The following is an 18,531-nucleotide window of genomic DNA, read 5'->3' as shown; positions in this document are numbered from 1 at the left end:
TGTTCCACTGCCTGTTGCAACCACGCCAGGCAGGCTCTAGCAGCATAACAACTGCATGCAGACGCCCGAACAGTAAGACCTGCAATTTCAAAGGACCATTTAAGTGCTGCTTCCAGCCTATGGTCTTATATATCCTTCAGGGCAACTCCTCCTTCCACAGGGAGGGTAGTTCTCTTTGTCACCGCAGTGACTAGGGCATCTACTTTAGGCATTGCAAAGCGAGCCAAATGCTCCTCATGCAGAGGGTATAATTGCCCCATAGCCCTGGAAACTTTCAAAGGTCCCTCGGGGTCAGCCCACTGAGCGGAAATAAGCTCTTGGATGGAGTCATGCAAAGGAAAGGCTCGAGCAGGCTTTTTGGTACTAGCCATCCTAGGATTCACAGAGGAGGCCGTGCCACTGTCAGGCTCTTCAATAGAAAGGACCTGTAGGGCATCTGAAATATGCGCTGGCAGCTCATCACGGTGGAAAATCCTCACCACGGAGGGATCATCCAGATCCTGTGGTAATTCTGCACCTGACTCTGGCTCCTCAGACCACGAAGGCCTGCCAGAAATCTTCGAATCCTCACAGCCCGACCACGGGGGGGGGGGGGGGGGGGGGAGGAGGTGCACCACAATCTGAAGGGGAATTAGCCCTTCTACGCTTTTCTTTATGCCAATTATCAGGGAAAATAGCCTCAGCGGGCAGTCCCAGGCCAGAATCCACCGGGGGGGGGACAATAGAAGGGGCCTCAGACGACCCTTGAGGGAGAGCTCTTTTCAGCATGTATGCTTTATGCAATAATAACACAAAATCAGGGGAGAAAAACTCGCCCTGGGCACCCGGATCCCGTCCGGGGCTAGCCGCTCCCTGAATAGCCTCAATTTGAGGTCCCCCCCCCCCGAGCTCAGGGCTCTCCGTCTCTACGGAGGCCGCGCCATGCGGAGAATTCAAAATGGCGTCCGCTGCCAGCTCTGAGCGTGAAGAATCATCGCTTGCTATGCTCAGGCCGGCTCTTACACCTGTACAGCACGATTTACAGAGCCCCGTTGCTGATTTGCACTTGCCACACCGGGAACAGCGCTTTACATTATCTGCAGCCATCGGCGAAAACGGCGGGAAAATTCAAAATGGCGGTTTTGCGCCAAAAACGCCCCGATCGCAGGCCCACCCCGGAGGAGTTAGAAAACACTCATACCTCACTGGACCGAGTATCATAGCTCCGGTCCCATAGAAAAGGAAAACCTCTGTTCCATTTTTTTTTTTTACGCTGTGAGGAAAGCAGAGGTAATAAGAGCTCCGGAGGCTCAGATGAGTGGGAAAGGCAGGGAAAGGCGAACCAATGTGCCTGCATCCACTGAGTGGGAAAGGACAGGGAAAAGCAAGCTAATATGTCCACATCCACAGGGGCATGAGTAAGGCAGGGAAAGGGCTAACCTATGTGCCTTCAAAGTGAAGCTGCTATAGCCTCTAACACCCCGGCTAACAACTGGCAAGCCAGGAGCCACCCCCAGGCAGATTTTTGATGGAGCTCGAAGAAGCTGCAGCCACCCTGCTTGGGGTGATAAAGAATACTGAAGAGGCAGTGGAGCTGGCTGGCCATGAGGCACTGTGAAAAGTTGAGTGCTCTCTATCTCCCCCTGCTGGTTGATTGACACAACCCATACCTAATGGCTTCATCTGCTTGATGACAAGGAAAAAACATATTCCAAACATGTTTGATAACTGAATAAACTAAAAGCCAGCAGATCTGTAGCCTAGTGACCATTTGACAACCTACTAAAAAAAAATTGATAGAGAAATAATTTTATGGCTGCCATTAGCCACAGGATTTCTGTTACAGTGCTGCTGACGACGATCCACTACGTGTTCCAGTAGAATTTCTACCTAAGTTCCGCCCCTGAGCTTTTTTTTTTTTTTAAACTGTCATCATGACGTAACGTGAAAACACACATTTTATTCGCTGGAACAAAAGCCGGAAATAAATAAGGCGCGAGATTTCTAAGCTTTAAGTGTTCAAGAAGCTGCGTGGTGTTTGCTTATGGGTAGTGGGCTGGCTGCTGCTGATAGGTTGCTGCTCAGTGGAAATTACTGGATGGTGTGTACTTGCTGGCTAGTTGCTCTTGGAGACGGCGCGTGAGAAGCTCGCTGGTTGGTTCATGAGGAGTGGCAACTCGTGCGCCGCTCTCTCTTCTGGTGCTTGTGACGGATTCGCCAGGAGAGAAGGAGGGCAGGGCAGCAGACAGCCCGACTGGGTCGGGAGTGGACTCGGGAGTCGCAGTCTCGCGCCTACCTGAGGTAAATCTCGGATTCTCTTTAGCTTCTTTTCTCCATAGTATGCATTGGTGAAGACAGATGAGGTCAGTCCTCCTCGTCATTTGTAAGGGTTCTTGCTTTGGCTTTTGTACTTCTTGGTCCATGCGCTGAAAAACACGTTTCAGCCAGAAAGCGCAAGGGCCTAACTTATGAGAAAATAGCCTTTTCCCGGTCTGTGAATGAACAGTTTACTGTGCAGATCCTTAGAAAGTACGTTTTTTTAAAACTTTTATAAAGGAGATATATCCGTACTTTAGCAGTGACTAAACTATACATTTGAGTGAATGGCGAGGCTGCTTTCTTTACGGCACAAGTGTAATATCAGAGATCATACACAACAATAAAAATGTTCTTTAATTCAAAGAGTGGAGGATGAGTAGTATATGAAACCATGGTAGCCATTGGGGCTCATTTTCAAAGCACTTAGACTTACAAAGTTCCATAGGTTACCACAGAACTTTGTAAGTCTAAGTGTTTTGAAAATATGCCTCATTGTGTATTTGGAGAGCATAGTGACATTTTGAGATAAGTACATAAGTAATGCCATACTGGGAAAAGGCCAAGGGTCCATCGAGCCCAGCATCCTGTCCACGACAGCGGCCAATCCAGGCCAAGGGCACCTGGCAAGCTTCCCAAACGTACAAACATTCTATACATGTTATTCCTGGAATTGTAGATTTTTCCCAAGTCCATTTAGTAGCGGTTTATGGACTTGGCCTTTAGGAAACCGTCCAACCCCTTTTTAAACTCTGCTAAGCTAACCGCCTTCATCACTTTCTCCCACAACGAATTCCAGAGTTTAATTATACGTTGGGTGAAGAAACATTTTTTCCGATTTGTTTTAAATTTACTACACTGTAGTTTCATCGCATGCCCCCTAGTCCTAGTATTTTGGAAAGCGTGAACAGACGCTTTACATCCACCTGTTCCACTCCACTCATTATTTTATATACCTCTATCATGTCTCCCCTCAGCCGTCTCTTCTCCAAGCTGAATAGCCCTAGCCTCCTTAATCTTTCTTCATAGGGAAGTCGTCCCATCCCCGCTATCATTTTAGTCGCCCTTCGCTGCACCTTTTCCAATTCTACTATATCTTTCTTGAGATGCGGCGACCAGAATTGAACACAGTACTCAAGGTGCGGTCGCACCATGGAGCGATACAACGGCATTATAACATCCTCACACCTGTTTTCCATACCTTTCCTAATAACACCCAACATTCTATTCGCTTTCCTAGTCGCAGCAGCACACTGAGCAGAAGGTTTCAGCGTATTATCGACGACGACACCCAGATCCCTTTCTTGGTCCGTAACTCCTAACGTGGAACCTTGCATGACGTAGCTATAATTTGGGTTCTTTTTTCCCACATGCATCACCTTGCACTTGCTCACATTAAACGTCATCAGCCATTTAGCCGCCCAGTCTCGTAAGAAAGGATTATGTGTGGTGTAATAGTCAGTTTCTGCATACATTTCAAAACCTCTTTAATGCAGATTTTAGCCCAGAGCTGCTGTAGGATATAGGGTTTTTGCTACTGTACCAGGCAATATTAGATAGCAAAAATTAATGAAATATTCGGTATGATACAGTGACATCATATTCACAGTATGACTATTTCCAGTACTTTAAAAGGTACCTAATTACACAAAACGTAAAAGTTATTTAACATAGATAAAATATTACTCTTGGCAAAACAGTGATTCAAGAGCACAAAAATGTATTTGACAGTCATTTATGCTTAGTATGTCAAAATGATGTTCCCATAATTCAGACTTAATTTACGTCTAGTAGTGCTATAGAAATGATAAGTAGTAGTAGTAGATGACCACCTCATTTGCACACCTAGCCTACTGTGATGATATGCATAAGATTTGCATACTATTTCAATGCTAGAAAATTGATCCCAACACAATCTTTAACAATCCCACAATATATCTGGGATCCAACGATACTCCTGAATATCAAGTACAAAAGACCTCAGCCGTGCCACGCAATGGAAAATCTTATCCATCAAGATTTGTGCACTATATTCTTCATTGGTCTTTTAAATAGAATTATTCTTCATATTCTATTACTTTTTATTCTGAATAATATTTACATTTTTGGCTCAGGGGTAATTCATCTGACATGACCCATGTTTCACAGTTGAGCTTTTTCAAGGATCTATCCTCTTAAACAAAAATTTAAAATGCCAATAATGTTTTTCTGCCGTCATCTACTATGTTATGTTTTACACCAACTATAAAAATAACTTGATGCAGGAATTACCACTATTGTTAGCAGAATCTATGGTACTTCAGGAGTCAAATACCACACACCAGAATGAGAGAGAAATCTTCTTTATTTGCCAGCAAACAAAGTAGGACATCAGCGCTAGCCCTCTCCTTCTCGTGGCTCTCTCTGTCTCTTCTTCTGAGCTCTCTGGGTCCTGCGTCTCCTGTCTGTCCTATAAGCTGCTTCTGTTCTCATTTATATATGGTCCTAAACCCCTCTAGCCCCCCTTTCTCACCAGATGGTAAGGAATAGATTGATTACCCTGTCTTGAACTAATTATCTCTACACATTACTTAAAATATCAGTTACATAGGTTTCAGATATTTCCTAAACTGACCTATGACCTGGGGCCTCTCAAACTAGACAATGTGGCACCTATCTCCTGCATTTTATTATTATTCACATAATCAGATTCCCGGTTAACTCATAACTTAAAATGCTAACTGGGTTCATTAAGGGGCTAGTCTTGCTTAATGGCACACAGACATGGTTTGTTATTACTTTCAGGAGGCCAGTCCTACACTTAACTATAATCAATCAAGGAAAAGAGTTGACTTTTCCTGACCTCTTTCACCTTTAGCTTCATACACAGAACTAGCTAGGACTGTGGATAATTCAAACCAGATGACCTCTTAAACTGCAGACAAAGACTGAATTAAAAAGATATTTTACAGAGAGAAATATAACTTAAGTAAACAGAATAAAACATATTTTAAAATAAGCAGAAATCAGAATTCCTTATAAGACAGAATCTAAATTATCAAGAAATTATTTAAATCTAAACTATCTCCTTCTCTCTAAACAGCATTCAGCCTAATCTTTTAAAACTGCCTGCTTGCTGATCCCCTCGAGACTGTCCAGTATGCCTTGCTTAGAATGGCATCCAGATGTGGTTTATTATTATGCCTATGAACTAGCCTTAACAATCCGTCACTCAAAAAAAGGACAAAGAAAGTTTTATTTCTCACTGACCTTTCTAACCTCTAGTCTAGCAAAAGCTAGACATTTGAGTAATTAAAACCAGATGGCATTCTACCACTTACAGGACTGAACCAAAGTTAAACAGAATTAGCCAATTAATATGATTTCTCTGTCCAGGCTGCCTCAAACTAAATAATTCAGAGACCTCAAACTTTAAAAGACTCTGCTGTTAACCCAGTCTTATCTTGCTGACCTATATTTATCAAGTTAAGATAGCTAACTTTCCCTATTTAAACTATCCTAAGATGGCCGCCGACAAGATGGTCACAGAGTCGCTGCTCCAGTGACCCTGATTAGGATCCAGCTTCAAACAGAACCGCACGACATCCTAATCCTGCACAAGAAGGTAGCCGCTGAACGGGAGATAATCCCAGGCATGCCGCGGGATAAAGGAGTGAGCGGTTCAGACTTAAGGTTCGATTGCAGCCTTAGCCCAGCCTCATGGCGGAGACTCTGACCCAGGCCCGCCAGAACAGGAAACCTCACCGGTAGACCGGGGTCGAAGATTCGAACCAGGGAGACTAGATCTACACCCGCCCCGCGATCGAAAGACCTCACCTACAGATTGCAGGACGAGCGGCCGAGACTCTGACCAGGGGACCCGATCCCTTCAACCCTCGGATAGAAGATCTCACCTGCAGACCGCAGGAAGATCGGCCGAAACTCCAACTCAGGGGGACTCGATCCCACCCGCCCCCGGACAGCAGAACTTACCTGCAGACTTATAGACCGCAACCGGGTGACGGACGCCCGACCGCAGCACACACCGAGGCCCCGGAGTTCCTGAGTGCCAGCGGCACAGTAAAGCCCGACCGCTACGAGGCACCCAACCAGCTGCCTGTCGTGATCATCGGCATAGCGGATACCACCCGACCAGTTCAGAGCACAAACCAAGTAGAAACGCCGGGCCAGGACGCCGCCACCTCCAACGAGAGGAAAACACCCGAGCATCGCTACCACCCTGGGAAAAGGTGAGACACCCGAGCAGCGCCCTCGCGAAGCCCAAGGAGCGTGGCCCAGAGACCCAACTACCCTCCACGCCGCCAGCCACGTGCAACGAAATCGGAAACGAACTGCTGGGATAATCCTCAACTCAAGGAAGATCCGATCTGCTGATCCACGCTCTCAAGACATCCTGTAACTATACTAGAACTGCACTGCCTTAATATTGCTCTAACTTACTTTAATTTTGCACTAACTTGCTTGAGGACTCCATGCTTACAATTTAGTTATAGTTCTATACTAAATTGTAAGATTACCACTGTCTGTCTGCAGATTCCACGCTCTCAAGACAGCCTTTAACATTTTACTGAAATTTAGTAGAACTGCATTGCTTAGTACTGTAATGCTCACTGAAACGCTCTCCAACTATTAACCTCTAAACACCCTCTAGAACTGCACTGCTTATTACTATACTGCTTACTGAAATGCTCTCCAACTTCTAACCTCTAAACATCCTCTTGAACTGCTCTGCTTATTACTAAACTGCTTATTGTAACGCTCTCCAACTTTTAACCTGTATGGTACTACAAATTGTAAGTACACATACTGACCCACAAGACTGACCACAAACCTTGTCACCACTATAGTACATGACCGAACACTAACACATACTAATATATATTACGACAACATGAATACGAATAAACTACTCCTAATAATCTACTGCCTTTTCCTAATCCACCATGCACAGACAACTCCTCTCATCTATATATATATAAAAGGCAACCCCAACGTTCTATGAAGCCTCCAGCCGGAAGTGTGAAGCGCCAGAGATATCCGTTTTCCCCATGAGTCAAGGAAAACAGCACAGCATGAAATCCCTCTCTCTGTAACAGTGAAGGACTCAGAGTGGGGAGGAGAGAGATGCCCTCACTCTCTCTGTAACACAAACACAGCACAGCAGGAAACTTAACACTGAAGGACTGGACTCGGAGGGGGAGGGAGAGAGGGCAGGGACACTCCCACAGGCACACTCTGAAGAAAACCTTGCTAGCCCCCGTTTCATTTGCATCAGAAACGGGGCTTTTTTACTAGTAGACAATAATGTACCTACAATACAAACAACTTGTACACACACCATAAATAACTCACCGACCCAAAAGATTAAAAAATGGTATGGAAAACCCACCTCCCACGGAAACAACCAACAGAAAGATAAGAAAGGACAAAACAAACCTAAATATCAAGAGGACAGACAACTAATAAAAATCATCACAGCCTCGACCCCAACTGAACCCCACCAACTTATACAAATGGATTATATAAACGCCAGATCTGCAGTTAATAAAACTACTATAATAACAGACTGGATCACTACAGACAATCTCGATTTCCTATTAATAAGTGAAACATGGATCCATGACCTCAAAGACCCCATAATCTTAGAGTTATGCCCCCCCCCCCCCCCCCAAGGATACAAAATCTCCCATTGGACAAGGAATGAAAAAAGAGGAGAAAGCGTAGCTATAATCTATAGATCCAAATTTACCATCATAACAGCCGAATCACTACTTCCCCAACTCGAAATCGCCTCACTTAGAGTCAATCACCCAACCCTACAAGACCACCTAAATCTCATCCTGTTCTACAGACCACCAGGCAACCGGCAAGACTGCCAAACACATTTTATGGACTTCATATCGAACACATGTCTCTCTGCCCAAAACCTTCTGATAGCAGGAGATATCAACCTCCACCTTGAGGACACCAACCTAACAAACGTAATCGAATGCAAGAACTTCCTCCAACTTTGGGAACTCCACTGGCCAAACATACAATCCACCCACACTAAAGGACACGCACTAGACATAATCACACACAAATTCTCACTTGAACTCAATATCACACTAAAAGACCTAAATGGATAGCCATACCATGGTCTGATCACTACAAAGCAAACATCTCCCTTCACTGGCGAAAGAAAAAAAATTCTCAACACAAACAAGAACAATTAACATACACCACGAGAGGCAAAATTGACCCAACAACATTCTGGCAACAACTGGACAGCACCAACAGATTCAACCCAATTTCTACAGGATTGGGACAACAGGTGCAGAGCCATACTAGACCACATAGCACCACTTCAAACCAGAACCTCACATAGAAAAAAACTCAATACCATGGTTTAATGAAGAACTTAAAGAACTGAAAACACTAGTCAGAAGATCAGAGCGGGCATGGATTAAGAAAAAAGATGAATCTGCATTTAACGACTAGAAGCAATTACAAAGAAAATACAAATACGCCATCAGAAAAACTAAAAGATCTTATTATAAAACAGCCTCGCATCGCCACACCTTTCACGCTGACAGACATACCAACGGAGACTAGCCGCACCTGCCCCTTGTGAGGATGAACGAGGACGAACAGAAAGGATCGCCGACATCTCCGGAACAGAGCAAGGAAGATTGATGGAAATGGCCATGCACGCGGACTATCTCACGGACTGCTGGCGCGACTGACTAGGCACTGAAGCTTGACCGGGGCTCCATCTTGGCTACGAGACCGAGACACTGCTTTAGGTGGACTCAAACCACATCCGTCCCAGGAGAGAAAACCCCAACCTCTTCCGACAACCCCCAGACGGAACACAGCCAGCCGAGACCGGACCAGCTTAAACATCGGTGCTCTACCACACTCTGATATCATAGGTTGGAGACAGTGCCCAGCAAAAAACCCGAAACTGACCGAAAATCACTAGACTCCTCAGCCACAACAAACACATCCTATTCGTTACCGCTCCACGTGGATCACTATACCCACGTAGCGAAACCTCTACAGCCGCATCGCCAATACACAAGAACTACTCCACTAGAATGAAAACTGGACATCGGACGTGTACTTCTTACAACCTGCTGTTGCCGATCCGCCGAGAAGTCACACAAAGGAAGGAATGTGCAGGTCTCTCTCTAACCTAGTCTACTGATATTACTAGGCTTCTCTCTTCCTCTGATCTCGCTATCTTACTTCTGTATGTCCGCCTACTGCTCATAAAAGTACTATAAAATACCTAATCTGACTGCAATATTGACTACCGATATTACCATGCTTTTCTCTACCTCTGACCTCGCTACCTTACTTCCATATCATCATGCTGATCAATCCATAGACTGGTGGGTTGTGTCCATCTACCAGCAGGTGGAGATAGAGAGCAATCCTTTTGCCTCCCTATATGTGGTCATGTGCTGCCGGAAACTCCCCAGTATGTTCTCTATCTCAGCAGGTGGTGGTCACACACAGCAGCAGCAGCTCTGGCTAGGTCTCCAAGCCTAATCTTTAGGTTTTGTTGAGTACCTGGGGTTGAGGGCTCTTCTTGAGCAAGTGCAAACCTGGTGGTGCCAGGTCCCTCCTTTTCTCCCCCCTCCCGCTGGCTCCGTTAAAAAAAAAAAAAATTTGGACATCCTTAAGGGCGTTTATTTCAACGTTTATTGCAGCTACTCACTGGGACACCAGTTCGTTACAGCTCGGAGCGAGAAGCAGGTAATTTTACCTTTTTATAGCGGGCAGGGGGTTCCCCGTTCGGTCTCCACGTGGCTTATGGCGTCGGAGGGCGAGGGCGCGATGATTCGCTCCCCGGACCGCGTGGGTGCGTCTAGCGGGGATGCGGGGTTTTCAAAGCCTGAATCGCCTTTGTTAAACATCAGTTTGGAGTCCGGTCAGTGTCCCGGTTCCTCCTCCGGTGCGGCGGTTTTTCCCGCCATAAGCGCCCCTCCCCCGCTGCTCGCCCACTCCATGTTGGCCGGCCACTCTGCTCGGACGGCTTCTTCTTGGGCCGCCCTCGAGCTGGGAGACGCTAATTCTATGGTCGCCCTTGATTCGGGCAACGGTAAGAAAGCGGCCAAAGTTAAGCGCCGTTCTTCCCGCGCGGCTCCTTCTCGGAGTTTCGCGCCGGACGCCATTTTGGATGCGCAGCACGTTTCTCCCCCGCTCTTGCGAGCGCCGGTTGAGAGTGCGGCTAGGGCTGTGGCCCAAGCTGCAGAAGTGCACAGTTTGGGGGGTTTCTCCCCCGAGTTCATTTTGCTGCTGCATCAGGCTTTTCTTATGCAAAACGTTGCCCCTGTCCCCCTGTCAGATAAAGGGGTTGAGGCCTCCGGAAGCAAACGCCCTCGGGTGGATTTCCAGGCCCTAGAGGACTCTGTCTCCTCTGATGTAGATGAGGGCAGCGTATCTGAGTTCTCCCAACGGTCCTTTGGGGATTCCTTGGAGGAGACGGATTCCCGCTCAGATGGAGCGGATGACCCCTCTGCAGCGCGGATCTTTCGCTCAGATTTGCCCAACCTGTTAGTGCAGGCCATGAGCATTTTGAAGATTTCCTCTCCGGAGGACGTCTCTCCCTCAGCCTCTGTTGGCTCCACCATTATGCTGGGGACGAAGCGCCCGCCTAGAACCTTCCACGTGCATGAAGCCATGCGCACCTTGATTTCGGCTCAATGGGATGTCCCAGAAGCGAGCCTCAAAGTGACTAGGGCTATGTCCCGCCTCTATCCTCTGCCTGAAGGTGAACGGGAGGCCTTTCTTTGGCCTACCGTGGATTCTTTAATCACTGCGGTGACTAAGAAACGGCGTTGCCGGTGGAAGGTGGCACGGCCCTAAAGGACGCCCAAGACAGAAGATTGGAAGCGGCCTTAAGGTCGTCCTTCGAGGCGGCTGCCTTAAGTTTGCAGGCCTCAGTTTGCGGCTCCTATGTGGCCAGGGCGTGCCTGATGATTGTGCAGCGGGCTTCCCCCTCGGATTCTTCCTTGAGGGCTGATTGGCCGGCCCTGGAATCGGGCTTGGCCTACTTGGCAGACTTGCTGTATGATGTCTTGATAGCCTCAACTAAAGGTATGGCTCAGACAGTCTCTGTGCGGCGGTGGCTTTGGCTGAAGCATTGGTCTGCAGACCACGCTAAGTCTCACCTGGCTAAGTTGCCTTTTAAAGGCAAGCTGCTTTTTGGGGTCAAGCTGGACAAAATTGTGACCGATCTCGGCATGTCTAAGGGCAAGAGGTTACCAGAGGTCAGGGCTCGGGCTAGTGGTGCTCGCCCCGGGTCCTCCAAAGGACGGTTTCAGGAAGCCCGTCGGTATCGCCTGGGCAAGTCGGGCTCCTCTGCCTCCTCTTCCTTCAAGAGGAACTTCTCCCCCAAGCAGCATTCCTTTCGCAGAGACCGCCGTCCCGGAGCTGCTTCCTCCGGTCCTCCCCCAGGGTCTCGTACCCAATGACGGGGTCCTGGTCCATGGCCCAATGCAGATTGGAGGACGCCTGTCCTCATTTCTGGGCGAGTGGACCAGGGTAACTTCAGACGCTTGGGTCCTGGAAGTCATAAAAGACGGCTACAAGCTAGAGTTCTGCCGACCCTTAAGAGACGGGTTTGTACTCTCTCCCTGCAAGTCTCCGGTCAAAGCTGTGGCAGTGCAGCAGACTTTGGACAATCTGATCCGCCTGGGTGCGGTCGTTCCGGTGCCAGAAGATCAGCTTGGCAAGGGACGTTACTCCATTTACTTTGTGGTACCAAAGAAAGGAGGTTCTCTACGGCCTATTCTCGACCTCAAAGGGGTCAATCGGGCCTTGAAAGTTCGGCACTTCCGAATGGAGACTCTCCGCTCTGTTATAGCGGCAGTGAAGGCAGGGGAGTACCTGGCATCCTTGGACATCAAGGAAGCTTACTTGCATATTCCCATCTGGCCTCCTCATCAACGCTTTCTGCGTTTTGCAGTCCTGGGTCGACACTTCCAGTTCAGAGCCCTCCCGTTCGGGTTGGCTACTGCTCCGCGGACCTTCTCCAAAGTAATGGTGGTCATCGCGGCCTTCCTACGAAAGGAAGGAGTACAAGTCCATCCTTATCTGGACGACTGGTTGATCCGAGCCCCCTCTTATGCAGAGTGCGGCAAAGCTGTGGACCGGGTGATTGTTCTTTTGAGCTTCCTGGGGTGGATCATCAACTGGGAGAAAAGCCAGCTGCGCCCGACTCAGTCCCTGGAGTATCTGGGAGTTCGATTAGACACCCAAGTGGGCAGAGTGTTCCTGCCAGACAATCGGATTGTCAAGCTTCAGGCTCAGGTGGATCAGTTCCTAGTAGCCTCTCCTCTTCAGGCTTGGGACTATGTGCAGCAGTTGGGCTCTATGACGGCCACGATGGAAGTAGTTCCCTGGGCCAGGGTCATATGAGACCACTTCAACACTCTCTGCTGCAGCGCTGGACTCCAGTGTCGGAGGATTATGCTGTGCGCCTTCCCTTGAACCCAGCGGTGCGCAAGGCGCTGAGCTGGTGGCCAAAGACAGACAAGTTGTCTGCAGGAATGCCTCTTGTGACCCCGGAGTGGATTGTCGTCACGACGGACGCCTCTTTGTTGGGCTGGGGAGCCCACTGCTTGGGAAAGACAGCGCAGGGGCTCTGGTCTCCTGCAGAGGCAAAGTGGTCTATCAACCTCCTGGAACTCAGAGCCATTCGGTTGGCGCTTTTGGAGTTCCTCCCGGTACTGGCGTTGAAGCCAGTACGGGTCCTGTCGGACAATGCTACGGCTGTGGCCTATGTCAACCGCCAGGGAGGTACCAAGAGCGCCCCTCTAGCCAAGGAGGCCATGAATATATGCCAGTGGGTGGAAGCGAACCTGGAACAGCTGTCGGCGGCCCACATTGCCGGAGTCATGAATGTCAAGGCGGACTTTCTCAGTCGCCATACCTTGGATCCCGGAGAGTGGCAGTTATCGGCTCAGGCGTTCTTGGACATCACGAAGCGCTGGGGCCAGCCGAGCCTAGATCTGATGGCATCATCGGCCAAGTGCCGCGCTTTTTCAGCAGAGGACGGGACCCTCGATCTCTGGGAGTAGACGCTCTTCTCCAACAGTGGCCGACACAGGAGCTTCTCTGTGTTCCCGCCCTGGCCCATGTTGGGCAGGGTGCTAGACCGGGTGGCAAAGCATCCGGGCCGGATAATCCTGGTGGGTCCGGACTGGCCCAGACGTCCCTGGTATGCGGACTTGATCAGGCTCTCAGTGGACGGCCCTCTGCGGCTGCCAGCGGAGCAGGGCCTGTTGCATCAGGGTCCCGTGGTGATGGAGGATCCCTCCCCCTTTGGTCTTACGGCCTGGCTATTGAGCGACAGCGTCTGAGGAAGAAGGGCTTCTTCAGACAAGTCATCGCCACTATGCTGAGAGCGAGGAATGCGCTCTACTTCTACTGCTTACGCCAGGGTTTGGTGTACCTTTGCATCGTGGTGTGAGGCAGGCTCTTTCTCCCTTCACTGCTCCAATTTCTTCAGTGTTGGCGTTCCTGCAAGAAGGTCTGGAGAAAGGCCTGTCGCTCAGTTCCCTTAGTCAGGGTAGCGGCTCTGGACTGCTTCAGAGGTCGCCTGAAGGGTGCTTCCCTGGCCTCGCAGCCAGATGTGGTGCGCTTTCTCAAGGGAGTTAATCACCTACGCCCTCCTCTGCGCTTGGTGGTGCCTGCGTGGAATCTCAATCTAGTGCTAAGAGCCTTGCAGAAGCCGCCTTTTGAACCTTGTCGAGGGCATCTCTGAAAGACCCTGACGTTGAAAGCAGTCTTTTTGGTGGCTATCACTTCAGCCAGAAGAGTTTAATGAGCTCCAGGCGCTATCATGTCGAGAGCCCTTTCTGCAGTTCACTGAGGCAGGAGTGTCTATTCGCACGGTGCCTTCCTTCCTGCCCAAGATTTTCTCGCTTCCATGTGAATCAGCAGCTCTGTTTACCCTCCTTTCGTAGGGAGGACTACCCAGAGGAGTACTCTGCTCTCAAATATCTAGATGTGAGACGAGTCATTATCAGATACTTGGAAGTGACCAATGATTTCCGGAAGTCGGATCATCTGTTTGTGCTGTTCGCAGGTCCTCGTAAGGGTCTGCAGGCTGCCAAGCTTACAGTAGCACGATGGGTCAAGGAAACCATTGCAGCGGCTTATGTGGCCGCGGGGAAGGTGCTGCCTATCCAGCTGAAGGCTCACTCCACTAGAGCACAGGCGGCCTCGATGGCAGAGGCCTGGTCCGTTTCCTTGGAAGAGATTTGTAGGGCGGCAACTTGGGCATCGGCTCATACCTTCTCCAGACATTACCGCTTGACTGTGGCTGCTTGGGCGGAGGCCCGGTTTGTAGCTTCAGTGTTGCAGTCAGGGATTTCTATGTCCCGCCCTGGGTGAGTACTGCTTCGGTACATCCCACCAGTCTATGGATTGATCAGCATGATGATATGGAAGGTAAAATTATGTATCATACCTGATAATTTTTTTTCCATTAATCATAGCTGATCAATCCATAGCCCCTCCCAGATATCTGTACTATTTATATTCTGGTTGCATTTCAGGTTCAAGTTTAGTCTTCAGTTCCTGTTCAGGAGGACTTCGTGTTCAAGTTTTTTCAATTGGATTCTTCAGGAGTTGAGACGATTTTGTGTTACAGTGAGCTGCTGCATTCCTCTCCCCTCCGTTTTTTGGGGCTGGATTGAGACCTAAATTCTGCCGGTGCTCCCTCCCGCTTCGTGCGGCTGTAGGGCAGCTTTGTACCCCTCCCGCTTTGGTGGTGTTAGGGTCAGTCAGCTCCTCCCGCGGTTGCGGTTGCAGGATAAGCCAGATCCCCCCCCCCCCCCACATCGGCGGGTGTGGTGTCCCTCCCCCGCTCCGCGGGTATGAGCTGGACGGATTCCCCTCTCCCACTTGTGTGGGGATGAGCTGGGTTAATTCCCCTCCCCGTTTCGGCGGTGGTGAGCTGGGTAGAGTATCCCTTTGTGGGTGTAATTCTCTAAGTGCTGAGTCCTGCGGATGGAGCTTTGATATCGACATACTGAGGAGTTTCCGGCAGCACATGACCACATATAGGGAGGCAAAAGGATTGCTCTCTATCTCCACTTGCTGGTAGATGGACACAACCCACCAGTCTGTGGATTGATCAGCTATGATTAATGGAAAGAAAATTATCAGGTATGATACATAATTTTATCTTTTTTTCTGCACCTTTTGCTCCTTTCCAGGTGGGAGTTTTTAGGCTTAGTGCCTTTGACTCCACGGTTCTGCGGGAAATGTTACATATTGTTATTTTCTGGGGCTAGTTCTCTGGTCTCCATGGTAACCGCGGGGGCATTTTCTCCAGGTGCAGTAGTTTCAGCAAAATAGTTTTATTTTTCTGGAAGATGGTTGGCTTTCAGCCTGAAGATCACAGGTTTAAGGCTGGTTTGTGCATCATATTAGAAACTGTGGCCCTTGCCTCCTTTTCTATGGGGCATAGCTTACTTCCCTCTCTCATACTTGACATTCAGTTCTTTCCATAGCTGGGACAGTTTACACTGTGCTACAGTACCAAAGGTTAGCTATGGTGGTTTCCCCACAGCAACTCTGCTCTTTGTTTATTGTCTGCCGTCTTGGAGAACATCTTCTAGTTTTACTCTCTGACACTGATCAAACTATTTTATACCAGCTCCAGCTTCCACTGTATCTGTGGCACCTCTAGCTAGCTGTTTTTTGCAGTGTCTCTAAGGCTTTTATTGCACTTTTTTTTTTATATTGGACAGCTGGCTATATTCAGAGCTACTTCAAGTTAGCATTCTTCCTTGAACTTATCCCTTAGGAGCGTTTCTTCTCTTTCCTCTTTGGCCCCCTCATCTGCAGTTTTCTCTGTTTGGCCGTTCTGGCCCTCATGTTCAGTTCCAGCTTTGCCTTTCAGCATGGCAGTGGCGCCATTCACCTTTTCCTAGGTTTGGGAGTTTTGTGGCATTCTCCGCAAGAACAGTATCAAGAGTGCAACTCGCTCTAGACGAAATCCGAGATTCCTTGTCATGATGTATTGTAAGCCACTTTGAGCCTGCAAAGAGGTGGGATAAGGTGGGATCCAAATGCAATAAATAAATAAATAAATAAAATAATAAATAAATCAACAGCAGATGATCCATTAACTGATGGGTGTATCCACCTACCAGCAGGTGGAGATAGAGAACACTAAACACAGGGTGTTCCTGACCGCCCAGGCCCCTCTGCCTTCAGTATATCTGTATCTCCCAGCAGGTGTGGACGTCGCTTTCTCAGCTCCTGGATTTCTGCCTGGGGTGGCTCCTGTGCTTTGCCAGTAGAGTGGGGGGTGTTGTGGCTGGTGGTGCCCACTTTAAAGGCATACTTGGTTTTCCCCCTCCTCCCGGAGTTCCTCTGTGGCTGCCTGCCTCTAACTTTCCTCACAGTAAAAAAAAAAAAAGAGGCAGCTTGATCCGAAGCTCGTTTGACTCAGTCTCCTGAGGTGAGGAGTGGTGCCCAGCTCCTCCGGGGAGGTTCCCGCTTACAGCGCTCCTGTGTGGGGTAAGTTTTGGTGCGAAGGCGCCATTTTGTTTTTCTGTATTTGATGGCTGCTGAAGGTGTTAAGTGCTGCTCCCACTGTGGGAAACGCAGATCAGCAGCGGGGCTTTGCAGCACATGCTGCCTAGATGCTAATGCTGGCACGAGCATGGCGGGTGGTGATTCTTCCTGCCCGACGGAGTTGGCAGCGGGCGCCGTCTTGGAGGCACCGCGTGACTCGACCCTCGCGGTTGCGGAGGAGTCTGAGTGCAGGGGGACGCCTCGTTTCGAGGTTTCTAGAGGAGCTATTGCCTCCGCTTCCCCCAATGTGGGGGCGGATGCACAGGGTGAGTTTTTCTCCCCTGAATTTGTGCTGCTGATGCATGAGGCTTTTATGTTAAAAAGAGCACTGCCTGAGGCTCCTGACAATTCCTTTCAAACTGGGTTGCCTCCAGTTCTTGATAGCCCAGCGTCTGCTGGAGACTTTATTTCTTTCCCCGAGCTTTTGGCTGACGCTATGCGTAGACGAGTGAATACCCTGTCTGAGGGGGACTCTTCACCCTGGTCTCCCCCGTGGTCTAGTTTTGTGGAGTCTTAGGGATCTGGCAGGCCTTCACGGACTGATGATCCAGACGAGGGTGGCTGCTTGCCACAGGAGTTGGATGACCCTAAAGCGGTTCGTATTTTTCACCGCGATGAGCTGTTAGCTCTCATTTCTGATGCCTTCCAGGTCCTTTGTATTGAAGATCCTGACGAGGGCGCTGCCTCTTCTATTAATCCTCGGATGGCTAGTACTAAGAAGGCTTCTCGGGCTTTTCCCGTGTATGCTTCCATCCAAGAGCTTATTTCAGCTCAATGGTCTGACCCTGATGGTCCTTTGAAGGTGGCCAGGGCTATGTGTCACCCTACCCTCTGAGTGAAAATCAGTTGGCTCTCTTTGGATGCCTAAAGTGAATGCGTTAGTCATGGCTGTGACTAAAAAGACTACTCTCCCGGAGGAGGGAGGGGTCGCTTTGAAGATATACAGGAGCGGCGGCTGGACATCCGCGCTGAAAGCGGTCCTTTGAAATCTCGAGCCTGTCCTTACGGGCGGCTATTTGCAGTTCCTATGCTGCCCAGGGCCTGCCTTTTCCTGGTTGCAGCCGCCGATGGAGCGGGGTTCCCTCGCTGAGGTCGGCACGCGTATGGATTCTGCCCTGTCTTTTTTTTGGCTGATGCCCTTTATGATCTGGTCATTCTCCGAGACAAGCAGGTTGCTTGTTCTCACATGTGGGTCGGCGTCCACGGCGGCCCAGGAACGGAGTATTTTTCCCAGCAAAAATGCATAAGCTCTTTGTGACAGCTTCCGGAGCGTGAGGGACTCGCACCGCGCATGCGCGGCCATCTTCTTGCCCACACGCGTCCGTTCCCGCCTCAGTTTTTCTTTTTCCTTGGAGGAGACTGGCTGCATGTCGGTCTCTCTCCCTCAGGCCTAGAGAAAGACTTTGGCGTCTTCGCGCTCTTTATTCGTGCTTTCTTTTTAACTTGCCTCTTTTGTCTTTTTCTTTTCCAGTTTAAAAAAAAACCCAAAACCTTATATTCTTAGGTTTTTTTTCCCCCCCTTTTTAAGTTTCCTTTCACTTTCGTCTGGCCTTCTTAGGCCACGCATACGCAATTCTTATTTTGTGCCCCTCTGTTGGCACAATCGAGCCTTTTGATTTCGCCGCTGCAATTTTTCTGCCCATGTCATCG

At 49.1% G+C, this 18,531-nt stretch overlaps 1 protein-coding gene across 1 annotated transcript in view; it reads left to right on the top strand.

Moving 5' to 3' along the window:
• The first annotated feature begins 2,005 nt into the window (after nucleotides 1–2,005).
• RNF168 (ring finger protein 168) overlaps nucleotides 2,006–18,531 on the top strand; it is a 331,361-nt gene continuing 314,835 nt past the window's right edge. Inside the window, exon 1 of the mRNA XM_030216565.1 lies at nucleotides 2,006–2,280. The gene's annotated coding sequence lies outside the window, so the exon portion shown is untranslated. The remainder of the gene's footprint in view (nucleotides 2,281–18,531) is intronic.

The sequence above is a fragment of the Microcaecilia unicolor genome, chromosome 10 (assembly GCF_901765095.1).
Source record: "Microcaecilia unicolor chromosome 10, aMicUni1.1, whole genome shotgun sequence".
NCBI classification, from domain to species: Eukaryota; Metazoa; Chordata; class Amphibia; order Gymnophiona; family Siphonopidae; genus Microcaecilia; species Microcaecilia unicolor.
Note: the sequence above shows the minus strand (reverse complement) of the source record. Positions and strands in the feature narration are given on the sequence as shown.